General features: G+C 50.4%; 1 protein-coding gene across 2 annotated transcripts in view; it reads right to left on the bottom strand.

Moving 5' to 3' along the window:
- Positions 1 to 19,653, bottom strand: part of ARHGAP17 (Rho GTPase activating protein 17) — a 42,240-nt gene extending 22,587 nt beyond the window's left edge. For both annotated transcript variants that reach the window (XM_041401559.1, XM_041401558.1), the window contains exons 1-2: positions 19,649 to 19,653; positions 2,069 to 2,108 (exon numbers count right to left, since the gene is read on the bottom strand). The gene's annotated coding sequence lies outside the window, so the exon portion shown is untranslated. The remainder of the gene's footprint in view (positions 1 to 2,068; positions 2,109 to 19,648) is intronic.
- Between the last annotated feature and the right edge of the window lie 252 nt (positions 19,654 to 19,905).

A 19,905-nucleotide genomic window follows, 5' to 3' on the forward strand; every position in this document is an offset into this window, starting at 1 on the left:
AAGAATTCACTTTTGCAAGGTCAGGCAGTTAAAACTCCTAAGACTGAGCAGGTTTTTCCTGCGGTGACACCCTGGAGCCAAGGCACCTCTGAGAGCCTGGCAGACCCCAGGGCAGGCCTGGCTGGGGCTCCTTGCAAAGGCTCTGGAGCACACACATTCCCAAGGCTCTTTCCAGGCCCCCTGAACTGCAGAGAGGGCAGATGAGTGACAGGAGGAACATGACCCCACAACTTCAGAGTGCACCCTCTCCACTCTGATCTGCTTTCTAGTGCAGAGACGTCAAGAACACCACAAAGGACACAAATTTCCTTCAAGCCACCTCTGAACTGACAGTGTGACCCACAGCCACGCTGTCTGTCCCCTCAGGCCATCCCCAGAGCACAGAACATCACACAATTGCTTTATTATCTGCCACAGGGCCGTGCCAGAAAGCAGGGCTATTGTAAAGGCCTTTGAGCACTGAATTATAGCCCTTGTCTTCAGATGAAACACACTGAACAGACACTTGAAGTGGAGCACAACCCTTCAGAAAACAGAACAAAAAAAAGCTGCAACAATCCTGTGGCAAAGCTTGGGCTAAATATAAAAAAGCCCAACTGTGAAGCGTGTTTGTGAAGTGAGCAGCACCATGTTTCCAAACTCGTGGGTTAGATAAGAGCCTCCTGCCCCTGCTCAAGCCCCCAAGAGCAAACAAACAAGTGAGTAAATTCTTCCACTTGGGTGTAGCCAGGCTGCTCGGGGCCTGGGAAAGCCTTGCTTGCAAAATTTTTTTGGCAACAAGCAGCAGAGCTTTTGGCTTTCACTTCTTGTTACTATTGTGCAGCTAAGCAAGAAACCAGCTGGGCCCTCTCAGGCTACCAAGGTGTTTAACATCCTTTGTGCCACTGAGCTGCACACCTCCTCAGAAGCTGAGAACACAACTGTCAAGCTGGGAAGATTATTTTTAGTTTGTATAAAGCAACCCCCTGAAAAGGGGGTGAAATGTTTCAGGTCACCATTACACTGGCACAGGTGCCCAGAGCAGCTGGGGCTGCCCCTGCATCCCTGGCAGTGCCCAGGCCAGGCTGGACAGGGCTTGGGGCACCCTGGGGCAGTGGAAGGTGTCCCTGCCATGGCAGGGGTGGCACTGGGTGGGCTTCAAGGTCCCCTCCACCCCAAAGCAGTCTGGGATTCTGTAATTCCGTGTATTTGTGCTGAGTTCATGTCTGAGGGCTGGCACAGGAACCTGGAGAGCTCTGAAGCAGAGGCACTTCCACCTGCCTGACACCCCTGCCCAGCTGCAGCCCCGAGCTCAGGCAGGCTGAGGAGCTTTGGAAGGAACCAGAAACGAGCACCACACTCGACCCCAGCAGCAGCCAGCCTGACTGATCAGCCCTCCCTGATTTGTGTTCCTTTCACAATGCCTTCACGGAGAAACCAGAGGAACACAACTACGTGGGACAATCTGCAGGCAAAGCTGCTCCATGGAATCAGTCACCCTCGTTAATGTGACAGTTGCAGCTTAAATTCCACCATGAAAGTCGTGTTTGATGAGATGATAAATCTGCACAAAGATGACAAGTCTGCAAACAAATGGATGTCAGCGTGACAAATCTGAGAACAAGTACCACAGCTAAACAAGAAGCATTTGTACACTCACTCAAGGCAGTAACAGACTTCATTAGTGAGCAGTTGGAATGATTTTTGTGCCACTTCTCTTAAGGCCCAGCTGATCTGTCCAGGTGAAAGCAGCGAGGGCAGAAACCAGCTGTGCCCAGCAGGGTTTCTTCATCCTCCCCAGCCAGACTGGCACATCACCAGCACCAATAATTCCTGGGCTCAGCAGGCCTGTTCATCTCACTGAGAGCAGGAATGGTTCCTCCTCCACTCCACCAAGCCATGGGAATGGACTCAGAAATAACTGAGATTTTCTACTCAAAATGTACTGGTTTTTTTTTCAGATGCTGAAAAATCCAGCGTTCCATCCCTGACACGTGCAGTATTTCTCCCCACACCAGGTTCTCCACAAACCTCAGAAGTCTCACACATCACAGCATTAAAAAAACACATATGAAGCATGTTACAATACCTGCAACAGGTCTTCACTGAGTACCTCTGTTCTCTCAGCCCTGAGGGAGGAAAAAAGACATTGTCAGACAATTGGCATGTTCAGGGTCACAGACTGCCTCAGTAATTCCCACAAAACCTGCTCAGTTCCAAGTTATGAGTGCCACTGCTGCAAACAGCACCACGTTCACCTGTCCCAGGGAGCTGGGGAATCCTGGCACCCCTGGAGTGCCCAGCCTGCAGCACAAATCCACTGCCCCAAGCTCCAAATGGTGCTTCCAGCTGCACGTGGAGTAACCCAAAACTGAGCCAATGCACCTGGGTGGAAAGGAATCTAAAGCCAGCAGGGGAGCCAGCATCAGCTCTGTGAATTCAACTGCAGAATTCATCCCTCAAGCACTGGGGATGGCAGCCTGAAGCTTCCCTTGGCCCCACACACACCAAAAACCTCCCACCACCTCACCCTGCTGAGCTCCCAGCACCAAACCAGAGGCTTTGGTGCCTGACAAGCTCAGCAGAGGTGAATGTATTCCCAGGAAAGGCTGCCTTCCTCAGCAAACCCCTTCCACACTCTGCCAGGCTGCAGCCACGCTGCTGTCCCTGCACACACCTCCACAGCCCACACAAACTTCACACTGTCAGTGCTGACACAGGTTTATTTGTTGTTGGCTCTTGGGCTCTAACAGTGATTGAGTCTCCCTCTGCCAGGCCTATAAAATAAAGATAAATTCAGTTCCCCTGATCTCTCCTCTCTGCTGCTCACCGCTACTACACATCTACAGCAGGGAGCACTTGGAGGGACTCCAGGACACTCTTCCTGTTCTGAGAGTTTCCCCTGCTGCTGCCAGAGTCCCTCAGCCACCCCAGGCTTTATCAGACCCTGCAATCTGTCAAATAACCCACTGCAAAGCCAGGCACGCACAGCAAGCTCGTGTTCCTGACCAGCCCTCAGCAGCTGAACGTGCCAAAAGCCTCCAAGGATAAGATTCCTCCAGGTTTGGGTTGGTGCTTTTAAAGCATTTATTTGACTTCAATTTTACAGCATATTATCTGCTTCAACTAGTTGTGAACTGTAAGGCGTTTAATAATTAAATGCCAGAGTGAAGTAAAAACCCAAAACCTGGGCAAGACTCAGACAAAAGCAGCTGAAATACTCTGACAGCACTGCAATATTTATTTGTTGAGGAAAACACAGACAAGATTGATAAACTTTTCTCCCACCCAAACAGAAATATTTCTTCTGACGGAAATTACATCCTGTTAGCAATTATTTATCCTTATTATTTATATATTTTATCCCTGCATAACCCACTGTGCTGCAACCACAACTTTAATTCAAACCCCCTCAAACATCAGAACAGAGCTTCCACACAACTTTAGGGTAACACAGAGTTTGATCTCTCCTTCCCTTCCTTTTCCCCAGGATATTCTACCCACTGCAGTGAAAGGGGCTCAGTACTGTGCCAGCAGAAGTTTGCTCCCAGTTTAAGTGTGCTCACCCACACACTGTGGATCACTTTGTGAAGTGTACAACAATGGTACTTCTTTTTCTCAAACGGCACAGGTTTCTGCAGGACCCAAAGCCCCCGTGGGCAGTGCAGGTCCCCTCCCTGGGGATGCTGTCCCCAGCCCTGGTGGCAGCAGGAGCCTGGCCAGGCCAGGCAGAGCCAGAACAGCCCCTGGTGATGATGTCAGGTCGGAAGTGCAGCGAGGGAAGACCTCACCCTTCCTGCAGGCCCACATTCCACCTTTAATAAGGAAGCCAAGAAAGAGCCACTAAATAATGTTGTTTTTCAGTGATCACAACCATGAAAGAGAAAACTCAACCCTGTGATAGCAGCACAGCCCATCTCCTCTCTGCACAGGGGAAAGCAGCAAACCATCAAAGGGACCTGGCTCCCTTGGAATTCACCTCTGTCTCCCTGGAATTCACCTCTGTCTCCCTTGGAATTAACCTCTGTCTCCCTTGGAATTAACCTCTGTCTCCCTGGAATTACAGGTATGACCAGTTTGAAGTTTCCATCCAACTGCAGCTTCCAGGGATGCTAATTCCTTCTGCCAGATAATCAGGGAAGCAGCAAACTTCTAAAAAAGAACAGAGTTTCGTTTTCACTGTTAAACTTCTGTCCTCAGCCCTTGTTAGGGCTTATTTGCACCTTATCTAACTGAATGTGAAGAAATCCTTCTGGAATCAAGAACTGGAAGCCTGAGCTGCAGAGTGCTCCCAGGGGCTTCCCCAAGCCCAGCAGTGCTGCTCACTGGCCACCAGCCTGGCCACCCTGCCCAGGGACACCCTGAGCCCAGCCCAGGCCAGGCTGCAGCAGCCAGGGCTGTTCACATCCCCAGAGCTGAACTCCAGCCCAGACAGCTGAATCTGCCTTGCAGAGCCATTAGTAATGGGTAATTAGCCCTGCCCAGCCCCTCCCACCATGGGATGGCCCTGCAGGAGCTGTCCCTGTGCCTTGGGGGACAGGATCCACAGGGAAAGGGGCACCTGCCCGGCCCAGAGCCTCCCACAGCTCTGGTGACACAGGTGGCAGCCCCAGAGGTGGTGCTGGCACATGGGACAGAGCAGGGCATGGGCAGCACCCTGGCAATGCTGGATTGGGCACACAAAGGGCTGGCACCCCACCTACAGCAACAGCACTGGCCTCAGCTGCCCAAATCCCAAATATCTGCACTGCAGAATGGAGCTGCTCCCCTGGGAAAGGAACTTCTGGAGCTGAGGCTGCTCTGCTACACCACAGGAACCCTGGCATGAACGACTGCTGCTGAGGTCTTAAGCCAGCAGTGCCTTTTAAAAGACTGATTGTAAAAAACACAACAGAACAACCATTTGTTACAGCTGTGATAATCCTCTTAATGACAGAAGGGGATAAAACTACTGAACTCTCTGAAATCAGTATTTGACAGGCAGCACAGCCTGCGCAGAGCCCCCTGCGCTGCCCCTCTCCTGCAGGGATGCAAAAACCTGACAGGAAGAGCTGCCCCTCGGGCACAGCAGCTCCCCCAGGTCACCCTTGGGGCACACAGCCTCCCTGGCACAGCTCCGGGCTGGCACAGGCAGCGAAGGGCAGGGCAGCACAGCACAGCACAGCACAGCACAGCACAGCACAGCACAGCACAGCACAGCACAGCACAGCTGCAGGCAGAACCCTGAGCAGAGCCAGCCTCGCCCCCCGTGATACCAGGGCACTGAGGAACTGTCATTTGTAACAAAACTGTTGGTTCTCCAGGCAAATTGTCTTTTCAAGACAGTGAATACTTAGCAAGAAACAGGATATGGAACAGAAGTGCTGGTGCCGTTTCCTATTTGTGGGTGGCATGGCTTTAACTCAGTGCAAGCAAAAACCCAGTTGGTTTTACAGGGAAAGACTGTATCTTTTTATTCTAGACATGTTAATCACAATACTTTGGTTGCTGTGACATTTTAAAAATGCATTCCATGTGCCCCTAACTGAACTCCTGTCAGAGTGCTTTATGGTGTAATGCCTTTTAATTCCCTTTACTTTTTCCTTTCTTTCTGACCTAGCCTGAAGCCCAGCCAAGCCACGGGGCTCTGCTGCAGCTCAAAGCCTGGCTCAGCCCGGGCAGGGTGGGCAGAACAGCCCCCAGCCCACAGGTTAAAAACTGATTCCCCTCAGTCATTTTTCCCCAAAATGACTTGGTCATTTTGCAGCCTCTTCACACTTCCAGGCCCAAAGTCTTCTGTGTACATCTGGAAAGAGCAGATGGGAATTCCTGAGACAAAACTGTCTATCTTCCATCGGGAAGGAATTCACATATTCATGTAAATCTTCATCTAAAGAGTATCTGAGAGCCCCCTGGTCCTGCCCATCACTGGAGCATCAGTTCTGAAGCAGGGCTGATCTCCAAGGCAGGTGAAAGCTACAGAACCACTGCAAGAGACTTTTTACAGGGGCTGGGGGAATCTCTCTGTCAGAGGGCAGGGATAGATGGGACACAGGAAGGAATTCCTCCCTGGCAGGGTGGGCAGCCCTGGCACAGGGTGCCCAGAGCAGCTCTGGCTGCCCCTGGATCCCTGGCAGTGCCCAGGCCAGGCTGGACAGGGCTTGGAGCAGCCTGGGACAGTGGAAGGTGTCCCTGCCGTGGCAGGGGGGGCACAGGATGGAATTTAGGGTCCCTTCCAACCCAAACCATCCCAGGATTCTGTGAAATGCACGCTCCTGAAAGGCTGACCAGGAAGGAACGAGAGCTAACCTGACACATGAGCCATAAAACCCTGGCCAGTGCCAGCAGAACAAGTGACTCAGTTGAAATGTCACCCTGGAAACAAACCCTGACTCACCCAGCTGGGCGGGGGCCCTGGCAGAGGTGATGCCATGGCAGGGCAGGGACAAGTCCTCAACCCTGGAAAGGTTTCAGTGGAAGCAAGGAGACATCCACCCCAAACTGGAGACACAGTTAGAGCCAGCCTTCCCTGCTGGGTGGTTTTCCCCAAACAAAGGCTGTGTTTGTTACCAGCTCAGCCGCTGGTGAGGTAACAGCGAGCACCTTGGCAGGCTGGCAGCACATCCTGCCTGCTTTCCACATACAATAGGCAGCTCTTGCTGCCAGGAAAAATGAAAGAATCAGCAGCTCTGCTCCAAAACAAGGAACCCAGAATTAGATGACAATTTCCCTATAAAAAGGTTTGCTTTTCTAACACTCACCAAGACAAACTCCACGGAAAACACAACTCCGAGGTGTTTCAGGACCACCAGCTCACTCCTGCCTGTTTGACCTTAGGCTAATTTTGAATGGAAACCAGCATGACCCAAGGTAAACATCAATATTCTGAAGTGGGTTTCAAATGTTCAAAAATAACTCCGAGAACACTGTCAGGTGCTAGTCACCACTCACTTTCAGTATTAGTATTTAGGGAACACCACAACCAGCCATCAGCACGACTTTTAGTTTGCCTCCTATTCTCATTTTTCATCCAAATTAAAAATGTAAGCTTCTGTGCATGTATTAACATTGATTTAATTGTAAATCTGGTGACCATGGATGTGTCAGTGATGCAGAAATCCCACCAAAGGCTGCTGCTCTGGAGCTCACCCCCCAGCTGCAACTCCAGTGCTTCCAGTCCTTTAGGAGTACTTTAAAAATGGTGCATCACCTCCAAAACATTCCAGTGTTCCAAACACCTCCGAGCTGCACAACTACACCTCAGGGAGTGGATAAAGAAAGATTTCTGCTGCTTTGCCTCTCTTCTTCATGACCTCTGCTGAGCTCCCCCATCAAACTGTGGCTGGTGGCTCTCCAAGCTCAGCTTTGATCGGTTCCACCTGAGCCCTGCGAGGCAGAGCAGGGAGACAGATAATCATCCTGGCAGAGAGCAGAGTGCTCCTGAGCAGGGCAGGGAAGCCCAGCACAGGCTCTGCACAGGAGGGGACTGCAATTCCTGCCTCGTGAAATGGATCCAAGGCTGGGCTCCGCGGCCAGGCAGTAAATTTAGCCCTGGGGAACAACCACAGCTCAAGCCAAGTCCTATTTTCAGGCCCCTCTCAAGGCCGTGCGCAGCTCCTCCTTGTAAAACACACTGAGTGGTTTTAATGTCACACCTTGAGAGCTCCGCCGAATCCAAAGCAGCTCCAGTCCAGCAAAGCTGGGCTGATCACTTGGAGCCACAGCACTGCAAATCTGGGATGAATTTAAGCCGAACTTTCTACAGGCAAAAATACAAGTGTGGTCTAAAAGTAGAAGCCCATCTCCAGCAGTTTTGTCCGAGGGAAGGAAGCGATGTTTCGGTGAGCAGCCTGATGAGTCCAACAGCTTGTAAACTTCTGGGTACAAACACAAATTTACAACTCGGGGCTTCCAATCACCTGCTATCCCAGCAAACCAAACACTGACTGCTGACCTCCTATTTCATACCTGGGACAAAGTATTAAAGCTCTCCCCCATATTCTTTTTGACTTTGAAAAACTCCAAACCTCTGTCAGGCAAATAACAACGTGACTGCTTTTAAAAAGTGCCTTTGACTGGTGAAACTATTAATAGCTTCTGAAGGAAAGGCAAAGTGCTGCTGCAGGGGATTAACATTCTAACTGCTGAAATCCAGCAGTGCTCCCTTGTTTTGCTCCCCAAAGAAAAGAGGAAAGAAAAAAGTCCTATGACAAGCTATCATAAATTAGTGACCAAAAACCCCAGAGAATCTGAGACAAACTTTTTAAAGTTTCTGGTGTAGTTATCAAATGATGATTTTTTTTTTCTTTTCCTATGCTTTGCTTTTTCCCCCCTTAAATACTACAATCTACATTTCTTACGCTATACTTTACTACAGAACTTGAGCTTTCCAAGCATGTCAGTTTATTAACATAATTTATTTTAAAAAAAGGTACACAAACACACTCCACACCACGTCTTGGTAACTGCTTTTAATATTTAACTGCCAGGTATTTATTTACATTTAAAAGTTTATTCTCACACAAGGTCTCCCTAGCAAGCAACAACCTCTTACTTATGCAGAATCATTTATGTAAAATCAGCCGGGTACAGTTCTGCTATAGGACACAGTCCAGCAGAAAGCAACCTAAATAATTCCTGAATTGTTATTCCTGAATGTCAGGTGTCATTTTACAACCCCTGCGTGCCAACAAAACACTAGGTGCTGCCAGAACAGGGATTCCTGTGCTTTGGGCCACTGCAGCAGCTCCAGGTGAAATTTAACCTGGGCACCAGGAGCAAGAAATGATCCTGCAGCAGCTGGGGCAGCACCTGGCCAGGGGCTCACCTGGGCCCTGCAGGCACCCAGGTGTGTGCCAGGGCAAGGGCAGGGCACGGAGCAAGGCTGGACTGCCCCTCCATCCTCCCTGGGCCCTGCCCGAAGCACTGCCCCTTCCCAAGGTCAGCTCTAGGTCCTTGCAGCCCCCCTGCAGCAGCTCAGGCTGCAATCACACCAGTAACACATGCACTGCCTCCCAGTAACACATGCACTGCCTCCCAGTAACATACGCACTGCTTCCCAGTAACACACACACTGCCTCCCAGTAACACACACACACTGCCTCCCAGTAACACACGCACACTGCCTCCCAGTAACACACACACTGCCTCCCAGTAACACACACACTGCTTCCCAGTAACACACATACACTGCTTCCAGTAACACACACACTGCTTCTAGTAACACACACACACTGCCTCCCTCCCAGTAACACACACACACTGCCTCCCTCCCAGTAACACACACACTGCCTCCCAGTAACACACACACTGCCTCCCAGTAACACACACACTGCACAGGCTGGGGAAGCAGCACCAGGACAGGCTGCACAGGGACAGGGAAATCTGTCCCTTTCAGCAACAGCAGCCACTTAAGATCAGCTTAAACTGATAATGGAAGTGCACCCTGGGGCCCACATGTCATTCCCAGGAGGTGACATCAGCTGGCAGGGCTGCTGACACCAGGGGCTGTGGCCTCCTGCTCCTCTCCCTGGCCCGGCAGGAGCATCCCCACTTCAGCAGCTCCAGGGATGGCCTGGCTGGGAGAAAAGGCATTTCCCACTCAGAGGCCAGAGGTGTGAGCTCCAGGGACTGGGAACAAAGAGAAAGGCAGCTGGAATCAGGCTGGCAGGGCTCTGGGCACCCAGGCAGGTCTGAGCAGGGCTGGGGATAACAGGAGGGCTCAGGGACTGGTAACAGGTCTCAGGGATTGAAAACAGGGCTCAGGGAGTGATTGATTGATTAACAGGAGGGCTCAGGGACTGATAACAGGGCTCAGCGACTGGTAACAGGGCTCAGGGACTGGTAACAGGAGGGCTCAGGGATTGACTGATTGATTGATTGATTGATTGATTAACAGGAGGGCTCAGGGACTGGTAACAGGGCTCAGGGACTGGTAACAGGAGGGCTCAGGGATTGACTGATTGATTGATTGATTGACTGATTAACAGGAGGGCTCAGGGATTCCCCCTGTGCCTTTGGCAGCTTGCACGTTTGAGTGAGTGCAGCCCCCTTGCCAAACCACCTGCTGACATGAGAGCTCCTCCACATGTGAAAAGGGAATTTTAAAAACTACCAAAACACCCTCCAACACCTCCTGAACTTCCCAAGAGATCCTGATTGCCACTGCAGCCATGAGACAGGTGGATTAGCACTGACTCAAGACGTTTTTAGTGATTCATGATTTCTTCTCCCAGAAGTCTTGCACTGTCAGTTGCTGGAAAGGACTCCAAGAAGCAGCACTGCCTTTTCCACAGACAAGCTTTTTACAGGACAGACATGTCTGAATAGGAAAAAAATGCACGACAGGAATGAACAAAATTCACTGAACTGCTGAAAAAAACCCTGGGCGTTTTTGGTTCCTTTTTTTAAAACTTTGACAAGACAAGGGGGATGGCTTCATGCTGACAGCAAAAAGGTTTAGATTAGATATTAAAAAGTAAGTTCTTCCCTGGGAAGGGGGTGAGGCCCTGGCACAGGGCACCCAGAGATTCAATGGCTCCAGTCTTGCATAAGTGTCAAAAAACTCCAGTCCAGAAATTATTATTTCACCAAAGGTAACACTGCTCTTTTTTAATGTATTGCCCAGCCTGATCTATTTTAAGTTTGGGGATTCACAAAACTGGCAAGAGAAAGCCTTGGAGAAGGAACCAAAGTGAATCAACACCAGAAGCAAAAGAAGGAAATGCAGAAAAGGCAGAACAATGAAGCAGGAATAGAAAGTCAGGCTGCAAAAAGGAGCTGGAAGCATTGCAATAACAGCAGAAAGGCTGCAAGGGAATTCGGGATCTGAAGTTCTACAAAGTCAGCTGGGGACAAAGCAGGCACTCTTCCCCATGGCCACGATTTCACAACGGAGCCTTTGCGCTGATTTCCTGAGCGCGCCGTGATTAACAATTAATGCTGAGCCCTTGATTGTGTTTCTGCAGGAGGAGCCAGGCATCCCCGGGATCCCGGGCTGGCCACGGCCCCTGCTCTGCTCTTGGCTCCTGTTTGCTTCCTTCCCGTTGCCAGGACACAGCACAGACACCATTCCCACCCTGCTCCTCCAGCTCCAGCTGAAACTCAGCCCCAGCGGTTCTGAGGAAATCAGGAGCCTCACGCTCATCAAAGTTTATGATCCTGCACTTCCACACATGCCTGGACCTGCTGGTACAAAAGCAGGATTACTTTAGCTTGCTGTTCTGTCCTCCAAAGCCCAGCAGCTCAGAACACTTAATCTGTGTGTGAAATCACTCTGCAGCAAGGCACAGCAGCTCACTGCTCAACCCCAACAGAAGCTGCAAGCTCAGCTCACACATTGATTCCTCTGTGTGAGGATATCAGGGTTTTATCAGCTTTATTTCCTACAGAAAATAGAATTTTTAATCTGGGGATTGATGTTCCCTAACAAATTGCTTGATATTTATACATGAGGAGTCCACATTTGAGCAACTGCTGTATTTCCTACACCCATATCTCAGCTGTGACTTTTCAAAGTGCCTGCAGGACAATTCATCTTCTAAAAAGCAGCCCACCTTTGAAATTAACTTTCCTGTCACTGGCTGAAGTAGCTTTCTTAGCTTTAAACACAGAGGATGTGTTACCTGTGTGTACAACAGCATTTTCAGCTCTCACCAGTGACTGACCTTGTCTGTGCAATATTCAGCTGTACAAGCTGCTACTTATCCTTTAACTGATTTTAAATTTCACCCTGAAGCATCACTGGGATCCTGAGAAACCATCGAGGTTATGTATACAAAAAACTCAGAGCAGCAATGTGGAGCACAGGACAATTTGTCAGAGAGAAGGAAAATGTCCTCCTCTGTTGATCCTTGTGCCCCAAAGGCCATTTGGCCATTCTGCAGCGCTGGCCCTTCGACTCACTGCTTGCATCCCTCCAGGATGTCCCTGGCACTGTGCAGTGCGATGAACTCCAGCAGACAACAATCCCTGTCCAGGAAAAGAGGCTCCACCTCAGCCAGAGGAGCTCTTGTGACCTCACCCAGCTGGCCCGGGCTCGAGGAGCTGTTTCCTGGTGAGAAGGAGAAGCTGCACAAGTACCCCGACTGTCCTGTGGATCAGCCATGGAATAGCAGCTTCCAGCTCCAAGGTTCTAAGGCTACTTGGTTCCTAAGGAATATATTTCAATCAAAACCACAGAATCCTGGAAGGGTTTGGGTTGGAAGAGACCGAGGATTGAGTTTAGCCTTGCAGACTGGTACCTACACCAGCCAATCAGCCTGAAAAATGAGGAATCCAGTACACAATCCATCCAAATCACTTGGTGTTTAATGGGTGTTCAATCAAACTGCCATGGTTTCAGATCAGAGCTGTGCATGGCCAACTGCTGCCTCACACAGTGCTGTGGGCTGGAGGCTCTCCTAAATGCTGAACATTGGAGCTACTTCATTTAAGTTACAATTCCTTTCTTCCCAGAAACTGTGCAGAGTATTAGAAAACATTTCTATCACAGAGACACTTTATTTAACCCCTTCCTAGAAAGATCCTGTTATTTGGCATCTCATCATTGCTAATACAATGACCTCTAACAAGCAGCTCTGGCCACAGATCCATTATCATAACCTTAAAATAACATGCAAGTGTCTAAGAAATACATTTGCCTTCATCAATTCCAAGTGTATCCCATTACAGCATCAGGCTGAAACAGACTCTTACATCACTCCTGGCTATTTCAGCAGATCAAATCATGACTATTTCAAGATTTTGACTCTGGGCATAACCTGATACCGAAATTATTCACTCTGAAGAACCCCCATCAGAACAAGTCAGAATCAAGGAATCATCCACGATGGGAATGACTTTGTTTATATGAATAAATATCAGGAGGAAAAGAGGCAGCTCCTGTGCCTTCAGCTGAGCCACTGCCACTAAAGCAGACCCAGGTGCACTTTTCCCTCCCCATCCTCATGTCAGACACCAAACCCTGCACCCTGGATGCTCCTCACCCCCATGGACAATGTCCCTCCCCACTGCCCCAGCCAGGAATGGTGACCCAGGCTCCGGTTCCATGCTGTGACAGGGCACAGTGTGCCAGCTTTGGCACTTCAAACCCTCCTGGAGCCACCTGGGAGTCACCTGCACAGAAAGAGGACCCTTTATTCTTTGCTTCAAGGCACTGGCAGACCAGGCTTTCTGGAGACAGAGAAACCTTTATCCCTTTATCCCCACACCACCCTGACCCTGGCAGAACAGGGAGCCCGAGCTGATGCAGCAGAGCAGATCCCACGGTGTCTGTCTGGATTGTGAATATTTTATCAGCCCTCTCATCTGTGTCATCAAGCAGCAGCTCAGACAGAGCCAAAGGAGAAGAGGACACGCATGCAAGAAGGCAATTAATGCTACCCAAATCCCCCACCTTGGAATCTTTTTAATTTCTTTTTCTGCAACAAAAATCTCAAGTATTTTACCCACTGCCCACTCAGCACCTGACACACAAGTCAGACACAAAGTTATATAGTTACTTTTTCTTTTCACCAACAGGTTTTAGCTGGTTCCTACTGGAATTCACAACAGTTTACTGTTCAAGTAAGCAAAATTTAGTTTGTTGTTTAGTTCTCTCTGGGAAAGAGAAGCTTTGGGGTGACCTAATTGTGGCCTTCCAGCACCTGAGAGAGCTGATGAGAAAGACAGGGAAAGACTGCTCACAAGGGCCTGGAGTGCCAGGCCAAGGGGGAATGGCTTCCCCAGGTTAGGTGGGACACTGAAGACCTGGTGCTGTCAGATGCCACCAGGCAGAAGCCACCCCTGGCTCAGAGCTGGGAGCACCCAGGTGGGAAATGCCACCCACGGGATCCCTGGGCATCACACCCTGCCCACGTCATGCCTCTGGACCTGGGCAAGGCATTCCCAGGTTTTTCATGTGGTCTGGAAGCAGATCACAAGCGATGAGGCTTTCAAACTGAGGGCTGAGCAACAACTTACTCATTGATTTAAAACCTGCTGCTGCCCTTGTAAGGGCACCAGAAAGAAGTTTCTTAAAAACACAGCGTCATTTCTGAAGTGTCTGATCTTCAGGATGCCTCATGACCTGGACTTCAAACACGAGATCATCTTGGCCCATGAGGAATTACAGGATCCTGATAAACTCACTGCTTTTACAAAACCTAAAGGAAACACCAGAACTAAGCCAGAATACATTGCTTTCTTCCCCACTCCCAGCCAGAACCTCTGGTGCTAGCAGGGCTCCAGCACAGCAATCCAGAGCTCACGGGTCTCCCCAGCTGCCAGGCCCTCCACCGAGCCAGAGCACTGCAATGAACTCACCACAAAGTCCTCACCTTCAGTACATCCACGTGATTTTTCCTTTGCCTTCAGCAATCTGCTTTGAAGAGGACATTAATCAATGGGAACAACAGACACGCTGACAAAATTCAATCCAGACCACAGCTCTAACATCCACTTCTGGAATGATCTCTACAACCTGTGTCCACGACTGTGATAATCCAGTCCCAAACCCCCCACTGGTGCCAAGCCTCACCACAAGCAGCAGCCCCAAACTGCACACAGAATAGCTGCTTTTCTATAATTGGAACTTTGTCCTGGTAGGAAAACCCAGCTCCCAAGCTGCACAAGCCATTACATTGTGTCACAGGTCCCCACAGGGCGCAGGAAGCAGATAAATGCTCTGATACTGAGACTGTTGAGCCTGCTGGGGTAACTGAGCTCTTTCCCTGCTCCCACCCTGCATGGAACTCCACTTGGCTGAGTTCTGTGCCTGTGCAGAGCCCCACTGCAGCTCCTGCCGTGCTCCCTGTCCCACAGCCCCAGATGTTCATTCCAGCTGTGATCCCTGGGCTGGCATTCCCCACCAGTGCCTGACCCAGACCCAAACCCTGCCCCTGCATCCCCCTAATTAAATCCACTCAGACTCCTTTAAACCCATCATTGGATTCAGCTGCCATCCAGAAAGACCTAATGCAATTTCCTAATTAGAGACCTGGAACTTCATTTGGAGATAAACAGGAAATGCTTAAGATAACGATTATAAACACTGAAATGAGATTTTTCTTTTCATGAGCACTCCGATGGAGACAAATGCCAACCTGCAAACTCCCTGTAAACATGAAATATTTCAACCCTGTTTACCACTTCTCCAAAGATCTCTGCCAAACACAACAAGCAGTGCAAGCAAATAACACTCAGCAGATTTAACTTCTATTAAAGGATGTTTGGGTGAGCCAGAAATTTTCAAGTACTGGGGTCATATTCAATTTTTCCCCCCAGCCAAAAACCAGAAAAACATTAAAGAAGACGTTCTTTGATATTAAGTGGCACTGTAGGGTTAATGTTATACTGATGGAAGTATTGAAAGAGATGGATGCACTCTTGTTTTACCACCCTGGACACCTGAAAAAGCGAGTTTCAAAATACTGTCAACACAACATGGAGAAGCAGAACAACCTTCCTTAAGTAATAATAGGCAGAGCAATTCTAGGAAAGACAAGAATCAGCAGATAATGCTTTAGCAGGAAAAAAAACAGGAATAATTCGGACCATCCATATTTTCCACGAAGTATTACTAGAAATTATTGTTTTCCATGCACAGATAAATGTAGGCAGCTCCTCCTTGTACAGTATTTCAGTAACAGGCATTTTAACACAACCTGCTTTAATCTAATAATTATGTTACAACTCCAGTTCCAACTCAAGACTCCACCATTGCCAAGTGGCTTGAAGAAACCCTAAATATAGTTCAGCACAGTAACTTTGATGCAGGACAGGCGCTGTTAAAAGCCACGTTCCAAAAGCCCTGGTGAGTCACAGCAATGCCATGAGTACAGGGCCTGGAAAAACCTATTTGTACACAAGGAGTTGTATTTGAGCAGTGGGAAACGAGCACAGAAGCCGCAGTAAGTCAGCCTCCTGCACAAAACCAGAGCCTTCTGAGGCACTCCTGGGCTCTTCCAGATTTCTAATTAGTCAGAGCTGCCTGGCCCTGGTTTAAATTACTGCCAGAGCTGCGGGGCTGATCGAGTATCTCTCCCAGCAAAGGCAGTAAGGAAATCCACCTGTCTGCTCTGGGGTGACTTCAGCAGAGGCAAACCTCCCCAGCAGTTGTCTGGAATCATTTCTAATCACAATGGTACTCAGGGATTGCACCTAAAGGATGAAGAAAGAACCTGATGGAAGCAGCAGCAGTCGGTCCCCAGGGGCTGGAAGCCAAACTCGTGGAGATTGTCACAGCCTGAAATGTCATTAATTACCTGGGCTCTGTAAGCAAACAGCACATCCAGACCTCTCCATGGGCTCATTCCTCATGGAAATTACTCAGCTATGTAGTTCAAATGCTTATTAGTGTATCAGTGCAAAGCTTTGATGACAATAGCTCTGAACATTTATTTTCATTAGGGATGATGCAGCTGTAAAGGAGAATATTCCCAAGCTTCTAATCAAATCTGTCTCCTTTGTAATTTACAAAAGAGTACAGAAACCAAGACAAGCCCTCGTAGCTACGTGAAGGATTACTTTGCTGACATCAAACATAATATAATTTAAATTTCTGAGCCTAACACTCAGGTGCTCTGCTGCAGTGAGGATCTGCTCAGGAAGCATCCCAAGGGAAGGGACAACCTCACCTCCTCAACCCTGTGAGACAGCATATCCTAAACAGCCCTCACTGCTCTGTGCCCAGGCCAAGCCAGCTGCTCCCAGGGGATACAAGCCCTGGGCCTCCACAGAGATAAAGATCTAGAGGAATTAGGAGAGAAATCCCATGAAAAGCAATCCCAGCACGTGGCCTCTAACAAATCACAGGCCACCTGAAATTCATGAAGCTCAGAATTAAAGTTACTCCTTTCTTCTCCACTCCCTCTCCAGCTAATTTTTTTCAGGCTAACTGAACCTCCCAGCTGTTTGCAGCTGGATTCAGGCTGTAGCTCAAGATAAAGTCAGCTCTGAGCTGGTTCCTCTGGGTGATCAGCCCTGTGCCCGCTGTGGCCAAGATGCCACTTCATGGCAATGCTTTAATTCAGCATTAGTGGAAGTGATGCTTGCCCAGCAAGCCCTGCCTCTGCTCACCTGCAGCTCCCAGCCCTGCTTTTTGGGAGTTATCCTGACTGGATGTGAGAGCCTGGGGGATGCCACGAGCACCAACACACACCAGGGCTCCCAGTTCACTCCTCCAGCTAAGCCTGCCCTGAGATCACCTTGTGATGCCACCTCCAGTGCCAGGCTGTGCCAAGTCACCCTGCCAAGCTCGGATGTTTCACATTTGAGGTTTCCCAAGGCTCGTGCTGCTCCCCTCAGCAGCACTGACAACAAATCTGTCCAATATATGAAATATAAAGTCCTCAGCAGCAGATTGAACACTCAAGGCAGCCAAGAACATCCATGAGATAATTGCTGCAAAATATTTAACACATCTATTAATTATTGTGGAATCCTGTTCCACTGAGCTAATCCCCTCTTTAATTAGTTTCCTACATGTATTTCATAACTCCATATAATTCCATCTGTGGACTCACAGGCTTCTCATAAATGCCATTCCTCAGCTTTGATGGAGCTCTTGCCCATCCTTTCTCATTTCCCATATCAAGGTGTTACTTCCCTGATGCCAGGTCTGGTATTTGGGGTGCAAGGCCCAGGATGGCACCCCTGGAAGCTGGCTGGAAGAGGGGCAGTGTCATTCCTCCCTGCACTCAGCTCCTTGTGGAGTTTTATCTTTTTTTTGGTCAGGGTTGGGATTAAATGTGTGAGATGGTATTTTTTGCTTGGATTCAGAAGTTTATTCGTTTTTATCTTACAGCTTCACAATCCACGAGTTTTATAGTACTGTACTGTAATAAACTAAAAAAATGAAGCTGTATTTTTTTTCTCTATAAGGTTTTTAAGGATAAACTATTTGCCTTTATTAAGGCAACAACCCAAGGGTGCCCAGCCCTGCTGACCTCAGGGCAGCGTGGCTGCTCTCCCACAGCCCAGGAAGCTCTGAGGGAGGGAAAAGCAGAGCAGGAGGAGACAGCCCATCCAAATACAGCCCCAGGAGCTGCAGCAGGCAGGCAGGGATCAGCCCCAGGGCATGGACCCCTCACTCAGAACCCAAACACACCCCAGCACTGCTTCTCCTGGCAGCAGCCTCTTCCCTGCAGGGCTGCCCACAGTGCAGGGCCCTGAGCACTGAGCCACCACCTCTGCAGCACTCACACACCCACAGGATCCTCCTGATCCATCCCGGTGTAAAAAACCAACAAAAGAGTTCACCAGCCCAACAGAACACAACAAACTCAACAGAACATGCACTGCTGCCTGTGGGACCCTGCTGAGTGTCTCTCATGTCTTCCATGAGCCCTGCAGTGCTTCTCAAACCAAATCTGAAAGCCTCAGCGCTGATACCTGGAAGTGAAACCTGTTAAAAGCCGTCCCTGCTACGGGACTTTACTCTGGGAAATAAAATAAGGCCCTGGCGACCACAGGAATGCTTGACTAGCACACGAAATGCGAGCAGCAGGTGAGCAATACGAAACAGCCAAACCTGCCAAACCAAACGGCTCGGTGCCATTTACACAGCTTTTCGTGAAAACCAACGCCAGCAGCGTCGGCACTGCCGGGGAGCAGGCTCCCTGCGTGCCCGGGGCACTGCCCAGACACCGCACCCGTGCCCGGGCAAAGGTCAGTGCCAGCTCCCCACCCAGGGCTCCAGCCTGCCCCGCATTCCTCCGGGGAGCACAAAGCACCCCGAGCTCTTTGTCCTGCCCGGTACAGCCCGGATTGCTCCACATTCCAGCCGGGATTTGGAGCTGCGGGGCTGGCACACGCAAACAGGGAATGCCAGCAATCCCCCCCCCACCCCCGACAACATCAAAAATCCTTTGAGTCATATGAAATGGGAACGAGAGGATGAGGCTGGTTGGGAAGTTGTTGTCTCTTTGATAGCAAAACAAACCTATTAAAGATCTCCTCCTTGGGCTTTATGAGCTGGCACACCTGGCCCGGGCTGTGTGGGCTCCAAGGAAAACAAACACCCCGTGGAGGGAGTTCTTGGAAAGGAGAACACCAAGACATAAACTCAGATAATAACTTTATACTGTCAGGACCAGCACAGACTTTCAATTTATACCCTCAACAGGAGACCTGATTTTCAAATGAAATCTTTACTAAAAGCAGAAGGAAGTTTCCGCGTTGATTTCTGCTAGAGAAGCAGTGTGTGACATTGGTGAAATTTGCATGCTGAGCTCGGGGACAGCTGCTGCTGCAGGGCACTTCCCTGTCTGGGAACAGATTTGTTGCTGCCCAGTTAAAAACCTCCCGGAGTCCGACAGCTGGGAACTGCTGGCAACTGCAGCTACAGGGCTCCTTTAGCTTTGCTAACACCGAGTCCTGGGGAGGCGAGCGAGGGCCGGGAGAGGCGCTCGGAGCGTCCTCCGATGGGAGAGGAAGGAGAAACAGAGCGAAGACGCCGAGAGGAACGGCGGCAGAAAGGAAGCGAAAGCCGCCAGGGCGCAGACCCGCAGCGCCCGGTGCAAACGGCGCCTCGGGACCCCCGAGAGCCCCGCGGACCCCCGGGATCCCGGCGCGGCTGCGACCCCCGGGCGGGCGAGGCAGAGCCTTCACCCCCTCCACCCCCGCGGCCCGCCGCTCCCCCGAGGCTTCGCCCCCAACCGGCCCCGCGGGGCCGAGGCTGCGGAGCCCCCGCGCCCGGCTCGGCGCCCACCTGCCCACGGTGGCCCGGCCCCGGCCCGGCCCCGCCGCTTCCGGCCCTGCCCTCCGCCCGCACCGCACGTGATCGGCGCCCCCGGCCCGGATGTCCCGCCCGCAGCCCGGATGGTGCTGCGGCTCAGCAGCACGGCTTTTCCTGCGCTGCTTCACGAGGGGCAGCCGGACCGAGCCTCCGGGCGGGGCCGCCCGGTCCCGGGCATCCGCAACCCCGCATCCGCGCTGTTACCGCCGAGCGGCTCCCGGACTACAACT

This window comes from Onychostruthus taczanowskii, unplaced genomic scaffold (assembly GCF_017590055.1).
Source record: "Onychostruthus taczanowskii isolate IOZ18803 unplaced genomic scaffold, ASM1759005v1 scaffold19, whole genome shotgun sequence".
In the NCBI taxonomy this organism is placed as follows: Eukaryota; Metazoa; Chordata; class Aves; order Passeriformes; family Passeridae; genus Onychostruthus; species Onychostruthus taczanowskii.